Source organism: Alexandromys fortis, unplaced genomic scaffold, assembly GCF_014885135.2.
Source record: "Alexandromys fortis isolate MF-2015 unplaced genomic scaffold, M_Fortis_MF-2015_v1.1 scaffold_486, whole genome shotgun sequence".
Lineage (NCBI taxonomy): Eukaryota > Metazoa > Chordata > Mammalia > Rodentia > Cricetidae > Alexandromys > Alexandromys fortis.
Genome location: NW_026068368.1, coordinates 109153 through 124113, shown reverse-complemented (window position 1 = coordinate 124113; position 14961 = coordinate 109153). Strand labels below are relative to the sequence as shown.

Sequence of the window (14961 nt, the reverse complement as noted above, 5' to 3'; positions counted from 1 at the left end):
AATGTCTCTGGATACTATGGGCCTGAAGGACGAAGATGGATGCCCCAATGGTACAAAAGAACTTTGGGTGACTGTCCAGACAGCGAGATGTCTCTGTCATTTCTAGAGTTTGAAAGTTGCTTATTTCTTGTTTGCTTAGGTAATATTGTATCTTTCTGGATTCTTTGATGGAGTTGAAGAATAGTGAGTTATAGTTATAGTTTTCCGTAGTTATGATAAAGATTATTGTAATTTTTACTTGATAACTGGTTTGTTATATGTAATTTTGCTATGCTAAGTTAAAGCCTTCCTTTTTTTTTTTTTGTTTAAACCGAAAAAGGGGAAATGATGGAGGAAGGTCATTGGCTAATAAAGAAACTGCCTTGGCCCATTTTATTTGTTAGAACATAGGTGGGTGGAGTAAACAGAACAGAATGCTGGGAGGAAGAGGAAGTGAGCTCAGACTCAACAACTCTGCTCTCTACAGCAGAGGCCATGCTCCCCTCTCCCAGGCAGATGCACGCGATGAAGCAAGCTGCCAGGTCAGACATGTTGACTCTTTCCCGGTAAGACGGGTGCTACACAGTTTATTAGAGATGGGTTGATCAGGATATCAGAATTAGCCAGTAAGGGCTAGAGCTAATGGGCCAAGCAGTGTTTAAAAGAATACAGTGTCTGTGTAATTATTTTGGGGCATAAGCTAGCAGGCGGCCAGGGTGCTGGGGATGCAGCCCCGCTGCTCGTATTACAACATAAACCCATGCTTTTATGTGAACATCCATTTTAAACAATGTCATTCAGCATCATTCCATCTGTTCACTTAGTTACCCAAACATTATCAAAGAAGTATCTGTATTCTTGAGTTTCTTTAGGAGAACTGCTGACACTCAGCAGGGCAATGACAGGGAATGTCAGTCTCCTCATTTATCTTTCTTAGTCAACACTGTTCATTCTCCATGTGGGATTGTTTCTTCTAATCTCCTCTGATCCTTGGGCAGCATTTGCCAAAGTGAATAAGAAGAGTTGATGATCAAACATGTGGGAAATTCAGTACCAGTACCAATGATGTTGGTAGTGATTTTTTTTCAATTTTGTTGAAGAATGAAAATACTAATTTGTACAACTTCTCCTTTTTACTTTCTTGCAGCATCTGCATAAGGGTTCTTTTCCTCCATGTGTTCAGTAGATTTACCACAAGCTTTTATGTTGGTTAATTTATTTCAATTAATACCTGTTTGTACAGTATGTGATGATCTCTCACTGAAACTTTAATTGCATTTATTCCTCTAATTACTGGTGATGTTGAGCCTAAGTTTGGAAGTATTTTGGATATTTTTGAATTGATTTAGGAATTTTAACAATGTCTGGGATCCATCTTCATTCGTTTTATAGTTTATGTTTTAGTAATTTAGTTTTAAATATTATTTTTGAGTTGAATAAAGAATGTTTGAGTAAGACTGCTCACTGCTTTAGATTTGTAATTCATTCCTAGCTCCTACTAGTGACTACTACCAATCCATCTGTAGGAGCTGTCATCACTTTGGCCTCTGTTGGCCCTCAGATTAATAAGCAAGCTCCCATACACATACTCAAAGAAAAATAAGAAAAATATTAAAATAAGATATTATGAAATAGTCTGAATATTTAATTACTCACTCTAAATGTGATTTTCAAATATTTTCTCTTAATGAATTTTGAAGTCAGTTTGATATGAACTTCATAAGTAATGGTATGTTCTTAAAATGGTTTTCTTGAAATTCTCCCCTAAATCAATGTGTTTAGTCAAATCAATGAAAACATATATCATCCTACACTTTCATTCATTCATTCATTCATTCATTTTCCTTGCTTAGGATGGGTTGGTCTGTTTGTATCACTGACTCTGTGAAACTCCCTTTGGAGTAAAGATTAGCTGCAAATTCACAATTCTGTCTGTCCCTGTATCTTGAATCCTAAAATTAAAGGCTCCACTACCATGTCCCGAGAAAACATTAAACTTTAGGAAACATATTCATTATTTTCATTGAAAGAGCAGAGATTATATACTTTTATAGAAAAAAAAGTTCTTATTTTAAGACTGGAGTTGGTGGCAGACTCCTTTATCTCAGCATTTAAGGGGAAGATGCAGGAGCATCTATGAGTTATAGGACAACCTAGTCTCCAGGGTGAGTTCCAGGACAGGTTTTAAAGCTACAAGGAGAAATCCGATCTCCAAAATACAATAAAAATACTTTAAAACCTTCTTTTTCAGTGATTTAGGTATGTAAATATAATAGAGTGATGAATATTTTATTTACACTTACTTTATGAAATGATATATGTTCATAATGTTTTCCCATGATCTATTGAATCTAATAAATTTATTTACTTATTATGTTTTTTGTTTTTTGATGACAGGGTGTCTCTGTAGCTTACGAGCCTAGCCTGTTCTGTAACTAGCTGTTGTAGACCAGGCTGACCTTGAACTCACAGAAATCTGCTTGCCTATGCCTCCTGAGTGCTGGCTTGTGCTACCACTGCCCTCCAAATTTATTTATTTTTTAATATAAATAAAAATAGCTTCTGACAACTTGATGATGACAATTTTCTCTTCTCCCAGACTTCAGTGGAAATGCTTATAAATTCTGCAATACTATTTTATTATGTCATTTGATATTATTGGAAAGGATTTAATACCCAAACACCTAATCATTGAGACTTGAATTTTGCCAACTCCTTGTTGATCGTCACAGAAATCATTCCACAAAAAAAAAAATTGACACGTTTTGTGTTTAAGGAGTTCCTGGATGACTTTGGATGTTAAATGGTAATATATATTTACAGAGAAATGAGCAGGCTGTCCCTGTATGCCATGTGCCCATTCAGTAGCTTCCAAGCAATCACTATCAGCCTGAGTAACTCTAGGTGGATCAAGTTTAAACACAGAGACAACACGTTCATCTGCCTCTCTTGCTCACTCAGTTGGCTTGTACGCATGCTTTTAAATATCTTGACTCCAGCAAGAATGTCAGACCACATTTCTGACAAAAATGTGACTAGCTGGTTGAGCTATGGATACTCTTCAAGGTTTATTTCCAGTAATGTGACAATCTCTGTGTATATGTCCTTATTGTGCTTCAATGATGGCCTGTGTCTGTGTCTCATGCCCTGCTCAAGTGTCTCCATGGTGAGTGTCCTCTACAGACTGAAGAGACAAGTAAAGCACAACCACAGTGCTCAAGACTTTCTGAAAGTCTTGCCTGAGGACAAAGCCATGCAAACTACAATCATCCTTGTCTTCACATTTGTCATTGCCTATTCAGTTTCTTCTGTAGAAGGAGCTGTGGGCAGACCTGCTTTTCATCCTGCCCCATCCCACACATTATTTCCCTTCTCAGATCTTCAATGGGGTTGAAGACTATATAAATGTAGTTACTTTCTTCTCATGACTCAGCCAAGTTACATATTATACAAGACTTAAGCTAATTAGAATAGGATATTTGTACTTATTGTATATAATTTCGTAGTAGGTTTAGAAATCTCTTACTTAAACAAAAGGGGGGGGGTGTTGCTCCTTCTGCTTCTTCAGCCAATAGCTGCTGAGATACCAGCCCATTGGAGCGTGGTCTCTCTCTCTTTGAAAAAGCTGTCACTGCCCTCTGCTTGCTCTCTGACTTCTGGCTCTACTTCCGGCGACTAGGCTCCCTTTTTGATTGCACAGAGGGCTGTTGTCTGGGATGGTGATCTGTAAGTTTTTCCCTCTTAAATAAATAACCATTCTATTAATCATAATTCCAAACCAGTGTGCAATTATTTGTGACTTATGCCTTCATCTAGCTCAGTTGGTAGAGCATGAGACTCTTAAACTCAGGGTCATGGGTTCAAGCCCCACATTGGATGCCATTTGTAGAAGTAGCAGTGGGCTGCATTCCTGCCGCCCCAGCTCTCAGCCTCCTGGCTAGCTTATGCCCCAAAATAACAACACACAAACTGTATTTATTTAAACACTGCCTGGCTAACTCTTACATTTATTAACCCATTTCTATTAATGTATGTAGCACCACAAAGTGGTGGCTTACCAGGAAGATTCTAACTTACATCCACCTTTGGCTGGAGCTTCATGGCGGCTGCCTCATTGCCTTCTACCCTGCATCCTGTTCTTTTTACTCCGCCTACCTAATTTTCTGTCCTATCAAAGGGCCAAGGCAGTCTCTTTATTAACCAATGAAAATAACACATAGAGAGAAGGCCCACCTACATCATTCTTCCATTCATCTTTTCTTTATGATCACCTCCAAAGGTCCTATACTATTGGGAGAATAATGTATTTCTATCTCTAGGAACATGCTTTCCCATAGTTTTCCTTTTTGTTCTTATCAGTAATATTAAGTCTATTACTAACTTTTTTTACCCTGTTGTGATAAGTGATAGTTCTCTTAGTTGGATATGAATCTTGGTTGTGTATGTTTTCTTATATATTGACATATTCTTTTATCCATTGTATAATAGAAAGATTGTATTTTAGATATATCAAGTATCCTATAGCTGACTCCAGATTTATGTGGATGGGTCATCGGTTATTTTATTTCAATATTTTTTACATATGTTTCTATGCAATAATGAGCATTTTTCAAAAAAAATGAAGAATCACCATTTCATACAAATTATTATGTGGTAAAGGGTAAAGTATATGTGAACAAGAGAAAATATATTTAGGAGAAAAATTCTTTAACTGAAGAATCAAGATAAGATTTCTACATCTTACTGGTTGTTTTATGTTATATGTATGTGCATTTTTCTTGCATGTGTACCACATGTATTTTGCAGAGCTAAGTAGAGGGTGTTCACTTCTAAGGACTGGAGTTACAGATGGATTTGTGGCACCACTGATTGCTGGAAATAAAGCCTGGATCCTCTGATGAGCAATTAGTGCTTTTAATCACAAAGACATGTTCACTCCATGATGTTTTAAACATTCCACATATTTGGATATGTTTGTGACTGTGTGGAGTCAATCATGGTGACCCTCACAGGGGGACTTTGATGCATGATTCTGGAATTATTTAGTGTGTACTGGTGTTGACAGGGTTTTTGGTCCTGCTTGATTCCTGCAGTCACTATGTCCCAAAGAAATCACACAGAAGTCATTTTTTTGGTAATATGGACATATTTTTCTAGGCTACTTCCTGTTGGTTGGGGGTGCTGATAATCTTATGTGGACCTAAGGAAAGTTTAGAATTATGATCAAGTCTTGACTGGAGTATCCTGTGAGGCTTGATCATCTCAAGCAGCAGTCCTGAATCAGTTCTGAATGAAGAACACTGACATCTTGGCCATCTGCTCCTATCAGAGATTTCTCAGGTGGTCTTTCTTGATCAATCTTGATATTTCTTAACTCAGATTGATAGCCTCTCATTTCCTGTGTAAACATAAACAAATCCTCTTCTCCAAAGTAACATACCTTTTGAATTCAAATTTGAAGTCAAGGTATTTTCAAAATATCTATCTTGGATTAATTCAGCAGAATTTATAAACAAATGTCTTTTAAGAGCTGTTGCTACTTTCTCAGCATTCAAACACTTCAAAGAGAGCATAATAACACACAGTATCCAGACTCTCTGTGTAGTTTTCATCTTTACATGGCTTTATTTTAACCTCTATTTCTTTATTTTTAATTTTTGGCTTTTTGAGACAGGTTCTCTGCTTTGCACAGGAGCCATTGTCATTTGGGTAAAAGTTGAGGCAGATACTAGCAGAGTTAGAAATGTCTTCTTCTCACTGCACAAGAGAAAACAGGCTTGGAATAAGCTCCATGTTTTCTACTATGCCATCATTTTCTGGTGGCAGGGGCTTAAAGGAGTCTGAGGTTTGAAGCCCTTCTGCTGATAATCCTCAGAAATATTCAAATATGGCAGCTCAGTATCTTTCTTGTGACTTGAAGATCTGTTTAAGAAGTTTGTGGATGGGTTAAGGCAATAAATTAAGTGACACTTGTTATTAATGTCAAAGTTCTACTAAGAGACTTTTCAAAAGAAATACTTCTTCAGAGTCTGAGTCCTACACAAGTTTTCCCAGAGACTAGAACAGAGAAAGAAATGTGAGTATAATATTACTTTACACAACAGGAAGAAAAATACTGGTTTGAGAATGGGAAGACCTTAAATGAGAAAACAGCAAGCTGCATGGTAGCCAAGGGCTATCTGCTCACCCCTTTGTAAAAGGTAAAATTTATTGTTGCAGAGCCTCAAATTTTGTTTCACCTGTGTCTCCCCTTACAAGTGCCACAGAGCAACACTTTCATAAGAAAAACATTAAAAGTGAATGACCAACAACCATCAGTTTGCAGAGTAGAAAGGACATGTCCATAAAATAAAAGATCACATACCTCACTTTCAAAATTTATAAGGGTAAATGCTTGAGCAGAAAGGTTTTCCAAAAGACCACACAACAACTTAGAGACCTCCCCAAAATTGTAAAGCAGCATCTTCCACAACTCACAAAAATTAACAAACCTACACATACCTATGCCACAAAGAAGTGAAATGTTTCTGTTCACCAAGGTGGTTTCTTTCTAGGGCAGATGTCAGGGCATCTTCTCTTATCAGACATTCTCTCTCTTTCCTCTCTTTCTCAGCCTCAATACCCATCTCCTGGATCCTTTCTCTACCTCCTTTTACATGTCTCTTCCTAAGTTTTAGGTTTTGTTTTGTTTTTGCCCTTTCTAAGATAGGTCTTCTCTATGTAGCTTTGGATATCCTACAACTAACTCTGTAGAAAATGGTCACCTAAAATTTCAGAGACATTCTTGGCTGGTGTAGGAGGTCCTTCTGTGTATGTGTTGCTTTCATGGGTTAAAAAACAAATTACCTTGGCCTGCTGATAGGGCAGAACTTAGGAATGTAGAGAAAGCTAGCTGGAATGCTGGGAGAAGGAAGAATGAGGGAGAGACACCACGGAGATGCCAGAGACAGTCATGCTGAATCTTTCCCAGTCACTGCCCCATGGTGATATACAGATTAATAGAAATGGGTTAAATTAAAAAAGAGTTAGCCAATAAGAAGCTAGAACTAATTGGTCAAGCAGTGTTTTAATTTATATAATTTCTGTGTGGTTATTTTGGGGCTAAGCTAGTGGATCCCTTGGGATAAACAAGCAGCTCACTCATTACTATAGATTGGTACCCATGTGACCAACAAAATCCATGTAAAAACCTGACAAAGCTTAAACATTAATTATACACACAGAACAACAGAGTTAAGCATGGTTTGCTAGCAGCATTTTCTTGGATGGGCTCTGTTTGCTAGAAGCAAGCAGAGGCATGGCTCTTGTAAAAGGGGGATTTTTTTGGTTCAGCAATAGCAGGAAAAAGCTGTGTGGTTTTAAAACATAGCTTCCTGAGCCATTCTGCTAGCCTGAACTCTGCTTATGGAGCATTTCAATAGCTTTTGTGGTCCTGGGTGTTTGTGTGCCCACTCAGTGTCAGGAGGAAAGTCACTAAGACCATGCCCAGGCTCAGTGTTCCTTGCCTTGGAAAGCAGTGTGATCAGATCTACTAGACACGCATAAGCAGAAGAGCATGGTGGAAACCCACTGCTATACACAGAGATATTTCCAGGCCCTGCAGTGAGCTGCATGGTGGATTTAGCTTTTACTAAGAAAAAAAAAAGGTTTATATGCTGCATGGTGCTCTCTAGAGTTTAGGTGGTGAGGATGGCTCCCACCAAGTAGCCCTAAAGCTGAAGTGAACTACCTCCACCACATTTAAAGCTTGAGAGAGGCAGGAGGCAGAGCCAGCACCCAGGGCCGCTGAGACCAAGCTGCTTAGCATTTTAAGAAACACTTTTGATCAAAAAATAATTATAGATACACAATAAAGAAAAATTTAGATGAAAAAACCTCTAAATGAATCACAGTGTTGGATAAATGTATGTAGGCTTAGGAGAAAGAAAAAGAAGAGTATAGAGAGTCATAAAATAAAGTTAATGCTTAAAAAAGGATGAAGCCTTTAAAGAGACAGAATACAGACAGTCATAGATTAAAAGGAGTAAGGAAAAATAAACCACTTAAAAATGAAAAATACACGAAGAGTCTGGATTATGTATATTATTGTGTTTTCTTTGAAGTTTTTGACTATGAGGGAGCTAAGAGAGACATTTCATTATATGCACTGCTAAGCTAAACCAGCATGTATATTATAAAGGTATCTTGACTTCATAATTTGATTCTAAGAACATGTTTTTTTGGGAAAAGAGGTTCCTCTCTCTCTCTCTCTCTCTCTCTCTCTCTCTCTCTCTCTCTCTCTCTCCAAAAGATGAGAACCTGTAGTTTGCTTCTAGGTAAATATGGTTTTATAGACCAAGGCCTCCTGAAAGGTCACCCTCAAAAAATTACTTATCCCGCCTGCTGAGATGAACCTAGCACACAGGATATACCATGAAAGACCCGATTAACAGCGCCCTCAAACAGTCTAAAGCATTTTGGACAAAACTATACCCATATTCCCAAATATTGTTTATAAATGTTCTTTTATATTTAAAGGGGGATATGCTATAGAGATTTGCATTGATATGGATCTTGGTTTATTGACACAAATTTAAGGTCAGTTTTGTTATATGTATTTCTGATCTTGATTAAGGTATTGTGTTTTTGTAGTTCATTTAAAAATGTAATGTATAATTAAGAAACATAAGTTAATAGATACTCATCTATAATAGTCAAGCTTGTAGTTATGTTAGTTAGATTTTATAGATGTATAGAGATATATTTCAGTTAGTTAGGTATTCTTCAAATCTTTCAGAGACCTTCAGAATATGGCATTTAAAATGTTTCAATAACTTAGGACTTTTGATGACAGTAAGACACGTTTGCTCCTGGCAGCACCAATCTACTTCAAGAGGAAGATGAGTATTGAAAAGGCTCTTTATGCAGTTTGTTAGATAAACTGGACATGCAGGATGAACAGAGAAATAACTGCTAAACTTGCTTAAGGTTGAGACAATCTTTTGGGGTTCCTGCTTCATGAAAGAGTATTCGAGACATTCTGCAGGATACAAAAGAAAGTTACTGCCAAACTGCCAATATAGGCAGACCTGTCTTTGAAATTTCCTACTTCATAGAAAAGTCTGCTGGATACTATGGGCTGGTAGGCTGAAGATGGATGTCCCAATGATACAAGAAAACCTTGGGTGACTGTCCAGCTAACGAGATGTCTCTGTCAGTTCTAGAGTTTTGGAAGTTCTTTACAATGTACTTCCTGTTAACTTAGATAATATTGTATCCTCCTGGAGTTTTTGATGGAGTTAAAGAAATTACACAGCTGTGGTATATCATAATTCAATCTTAATTTTATCGAGAAATCTTTGTATTTATTTCTATAAAAGACAGTACTTCACCTTCCTACAAGTATAGAATGAGGATCAATTTATCTACATCTTCATCAATATTTGTTGTTTATTCTCTTAATGTTATATAATAAGTCTAAAATGTGAGGATCATAGTAGAACTTAGGTTTAGAAGATTGGAAGAGAGAAACAGGAAGTTTGTTGTAGGATTGCTTCTTTTAAAATGTGGCTTTTAAAACAAGAACAAGGATAATAATGATGGACACTATAACTTGGAAGGAGAGAATCTCATGAATTGTGAATCATAGACAAAACTGCAGGTAAGGAAGAAATGCTAAAGCGTGTAGAAATAGTTTTCCCCAGTAAAGAACCTCCTAAAAATGATCATCAAATGCCAAATGATCAGCGCTGAAATCTTATACATAGAATTAACACTGTGTGGATTAAGTTGGCCCTATATTTTTAAAGTGTATATATGGTGGGCAGGAACATATAGTGGAACAGATGCCAAGAAGTTGAAGAAATTATGAGGTATACATGTTAAGGGTTGAAGTCAGTAAAGAGAAAATGGAAAGTGATTTAAATATACTTAAATTTCAAAAATAAAAAAAATTTAATTGAAAATGATTCATGAAAAATACACAGTTTTTACTTTACCTGAATATTTTTCATGGCATCATTATCAAACTAATTTGTGCTATATGATACTAAGTATTCTAATAACATCCTTTCTAAATGTGATATAATATTTTTCCTTTTATCCTTCTTCATTAGATATTCTTTGATTTGACTGACTCTGTTCTTCTGCTGAATACTATAAAGTGGGTGTGATTAGAAATTTGACAGTTAAGAAATAAATTGATAGCAACCAGGAACAATGTCAGGATCCTATAATGTTTAGGGGTCTGTGGTTCCTAGATGGTGAGTTAGTACTCCTGAAGATACCATATATTTGCATCATAGACCATGAGTAATCAAGTGGTCAACTGGAAGCTTGAACCATGGTTCTCATAGTGCTATAAGAAAGCAAAGTCTTATCCAAGAATGAACCCTGGGAGCTCTAACAACAACAAGCCTGGTGCAATAGTTTCACGAGCATGATTTGAGCAACCAACCATTTTATGATTAAAATTATTGTTCCCATCACAAATTGTAACCCATGCTTGATACTATTATCAGAGACAAGAGCATGTGCACAGAGAAATATAGAATCTACAGAAGAACATAATACTTTTACTCTGCCAAGAGGCTACAGTTTAAAAAACTGCTTCTTATGCTTGTATCTTCATACTAAAGATTAGTATATTACTCAATCCTCATTAGAGAAGCTTTTTTCACTTTACAGTGATTAACACATGGACCTACAATCATTATAAATACTGAGAATAAGAGACTCTAGAGGTTTCACCTTAAAATGGTACATCTATAACACAACTTTTCCTTAATACAGTCAGAAATCATCATGGAAGAAGATGGAGAAAGAGTATGAAAATGAGAGGTAGCAGATGACTAAAAGGGAACAAGTTTTTTTTTTCTGGACTAAACAGAATGCTTACACATATGAATTTACTTGTTAGGACATTATGCACAAAATCCAACTACACACAATCCAAGCACGGTGTGTGCATTCAGGAATTCCTACTTTGAGCTGAATAGCTGTTTGCCACAGATAACTTCTTGGAGACAAAATGTCATGTTATTATAAGGATTCAACACTTAAAGACTAACAATGTCTTCATAGGGGCCTGTGAATTAGGCATGTTCTGGATTCACAAAGTAGGCTCAGTGATTTTCTTGGATTGTTTTGTTTTGAGCATGTGGGATTTAGAGATAATAGTTGTGGGAGGATATAGAAATGAAATTGGAAAGGAGATAATGGGCATATGCTGAAATAAAGCTCATGTGCTTTTATGAAATACTCAAAGAAATATTCTAAGTACTAAATGTTATAAACTTTTTACTTTTAAAGAACTATTTTGATTCCAGGTCAAGAGGTCAGTGTAACCTATATACATCGAAACTTCACTAACTTTCTTATGAATCTGACACCAAAGTTTCTAACACTATCCACCAGAGACTTGATCAGCCTTCATCAATCATGCAAACTCAATTCCTCCTACAAAGACTGTCTCTGTGGAGATATTAATGGGTATTTTTAAGTGTCTTTGTTAATGAGCAACTGGAAAAACATCATGGATTATAATGTCTCCCAAATCCAACGCTGTATTTCAGTGGCAGATGAAATGATAATTGCAGGTGTTTAGGGAGGTAAGGGCACAGATCTCTACGTCAGGTTTGAGCCGACTCTCTTGCAACTGCTTCTTAAGAGTCAGGATCTGCCATATGATCCCACCCTCTTGCCAATGCATGAAGCCAGGTGAGTACTTTGTATTTCAGTCAGGTGAGAAGAGTGAGCAAGATAGAGACTTGGTAAGTACTTATCCCTGGTAATTGGAATTTGAGGTAGAAAAAGGTCTGTGGAACACAGAGAGAAGGCACAAGGATAATTCCATAGCTATGATGTAATTGAGAATTATAAACGTATTCCTAATTTGTGCCATTCCCTGTTGGTAATTACTTTAATCAAATTCTTCCACTGCCGGTGACTGTGGGTACACCATGATAATGCAGCCCATCTGTAAAGGTGCTAAAGCATCATTATAATAAGTCAACATGATATTTCATATCATACTCCTGATTTGTTGACCTGCTTTGAAGTAATGGAAAGATGAACTTATCATGGTTTCATGCCCATAGTAGATATTAGACTGGAAGTAGAAGAAGCAAACATCCCTGGGAGGTAAATGATGTGAATATGTTTCTGGAGTTTAAAATTATTCTTATATAACATGACATTTATCATTTCATTAGAGAGACAATAACAATATGTCTGTTTTGAATGGCCACTGGTAAAATGACTGGCTTGAAAATACTCCCTCTTTTCTTTGGAAAGGTAACATGGAGTGAAAGGTATTGGGCAATGAAAACTAGGACCATGTGTGACCTTAGTTATCTCTCTTGTATTAGTCTTCCTCTAATATTAAGCAGAATCTGATATTACACCTTCCCTAACTATTGTCTTGCTAATAAAATATAAGGCTTTGTGCTTTGCAGGCCTGGGCTCTACAACTTAGATCCATTTTGTCACAAGAGTGCTATATTCTATTGGATGATATTTAAGGTTTTCTCTCTTCTGAGTATTCTTTATGATCTCACATGTATCAGGTCTATTTTAGTGCATCATGAATTTCATTATAATAGATAAATCAATATGAGAATTATCAAATAATCCAGTTGTACTGGTGCATGCTTCTATTCTCACCATTTGGGAAACAGGTGTAGACAGTTTTCAGTGAGTTTAAGGTCAACATGATCACATAGTGATTTCCAGGATAGCCAGATCTACTTAGTGACACTCTAATAGCAAATATATGCAGTATTTTAGACCAATTCTTCTTGCTACTTATTTTTTCTCACACTATTATTTGTTAATTGCATGTTAGTATCCCATGTCCCATTTTGTATCAAGTAATATGTTAGTAATTCATCGTTAGCTACCACTATTATCTTTATTTCTAAAATATTAACACTACATATTTCTGATGGAATCATAAACACCAAAAGTATCTTGCACTTTTGAAATTAAAATGAGACTGGGGCAACTTTCTGTTATGTCAAAACAGAACTATGTATTTGTTACAACCTTAAAGCCTTATTTGCACTTGACATTTCCCTGTGTAGTGAACTTTTGTGTTAAAATGAAACTGATTTTAAGTAAGATGTATTTATTTATTTTTATTTTGTGTGTATAGATGTTTTGTCCTCATGTATATGTGTGTACTATGAGAATTCAGTGACTTTAATGGCCATTAGAGGGTGTCAGTAACCACTGGAACTAGGTTTAAAGGCAATTTTGAGCCACCTTGTGAGTGGTGGGGCCCAAACCTACATCATCTACAACAGCAGCAAGTGTTCTTTTTCACTGAGACATCTCTCTATTTCCATCAAATAAAAACTCACCAAAAGGTATACAATTAGATACCCACAAAGTGAAAAATGTCAGGTGTTGAATACAAACTGCATATAAAAAATAATTGTTTGAGACCATCTCTCATGCCTTTTGATCACAAACTGAGATAACTGTGTTTGTGTCATACTGGCCATGTTGATGACCTTTCTTTATCCACTCTGCCTATAAACATCTATTGGTTTAAAAAGTCATTTATCCTCAGTGTTTTTAAGGTCATATCATGAAAATGTATTCATCATAAATTATAAAATTCAAGGAAGGTATCAAACTAACAGGATAGTAGGGACTCACAAACTTTCTCCTATCTGATATATATATGCATTTAACTCACAAAAATTATGTCATTATAAACTCAATTCTTAACAAACTAAAGTGAACATTTAGCAGTGAAAATATTGAAGTCCACTGGTTGTGACATGTACCTTCATGTGCAGAATACTGTGTCTGGAAAGAGTGATGAGAATTAGGCAGAGTGACCACACAGATTTGTGCACAGAAGTAACCTTATATAGTCACTATTTCTATTCTTTAACGTTTTATATTACTTTACTACACTGTATGAAAATGGGTCCAAAGCATTCAATTCACAAAGAGTTTGTACAGTTACTTCTTAGTCATTGTCATTCAAGAAGTTCAAGACCTCAGCAGGTGTTAGGACGAAGCATTTTGTTGATACTTGTAATTTTTTCTATCCTCACAGATGCAGCAGCATAAGCCCATTGGCAACAGTTTCCCAGAAATGTGACTGATGTCTCAGCTACGAAACTATGCCTGGTAAGTAGAACTTTCAGAAGAATCCACAGACATATTTCTTTCAGTTGTACCCAGAAACTCTCTCTCTCTCTCTCTCTCTCTCTCTCTCTCTCTCTCTCTCTTTTGAGACAGGGTTTCTCAGTATCTTTGGGGCCTGTCCCAGAACTAGCTCTTATAAACTAGGCTGGCCTTGAACTCACAGAGGTCCACCTGCTTCTGCCTCCCAAGTGCTGGGATTAAAGGTGTGTGCCACCACTGCCCAGCCAAACAGTGTGTATCATATATATATAATCATATGAACCAGCAAAATCATAAACAAAGAACATCTTTGTGATTCTGTTCTGACAAACATTTCAGTGAACTCACTTTTCAGTGTGTATTAGTGATTACAAATATTGGATGGTGTTTGTTGGGACATTTGTCTAAAACTGTGATTCCATGAATTTCATGTTCAGATGTCAGTTACCATCAAACCAAAAAACTTAAACCACACTCATCTTCTTTCTCTGTTTGTAGTTCATACTGTTTTATTTTAAGGACTTAAAATTCATGGTTATGAGGGTTATACTTTTCATGGGATTTTTCACAAGTGATGCTTCACTTAAAATCCAGTAGATATAGAAGAAACCAATAGTGTAATATATTTAAATATCCATGTATATAAAATTTTATCATGTGTATATTGGTTATTTGATTACATACTGTTACAAAGCACATGATAGTGATATGTAGAAAGATTATTACTAGATTGCAAATTCCAAATTTCTTCATTGACAAAAGAAATAACTTTGATCTATATGTTGGTTTGTATAAGTAGGTGTTTTCCCCATAGATACATATGTTTGAATGCTTGGATCATAGAGAGTCACACTGCTAGGA

The 14961-nt window shown here is 36.2% G+C and overlaps 1 pseudogene; it reads left to right on the top strand.

Annotated features, from left to right (window-relative positions):
* The first annotated feature begins 2545 nt into the window (after window positions 1-2545).
* LOC126495458 (vomeronasal type-1 receptor 2-like) lies at window positions 2546-14074 on the top strand (annotated as a pseudogene).
* Window positions 14075-14961: the final 887 nt, after the last annotated feature.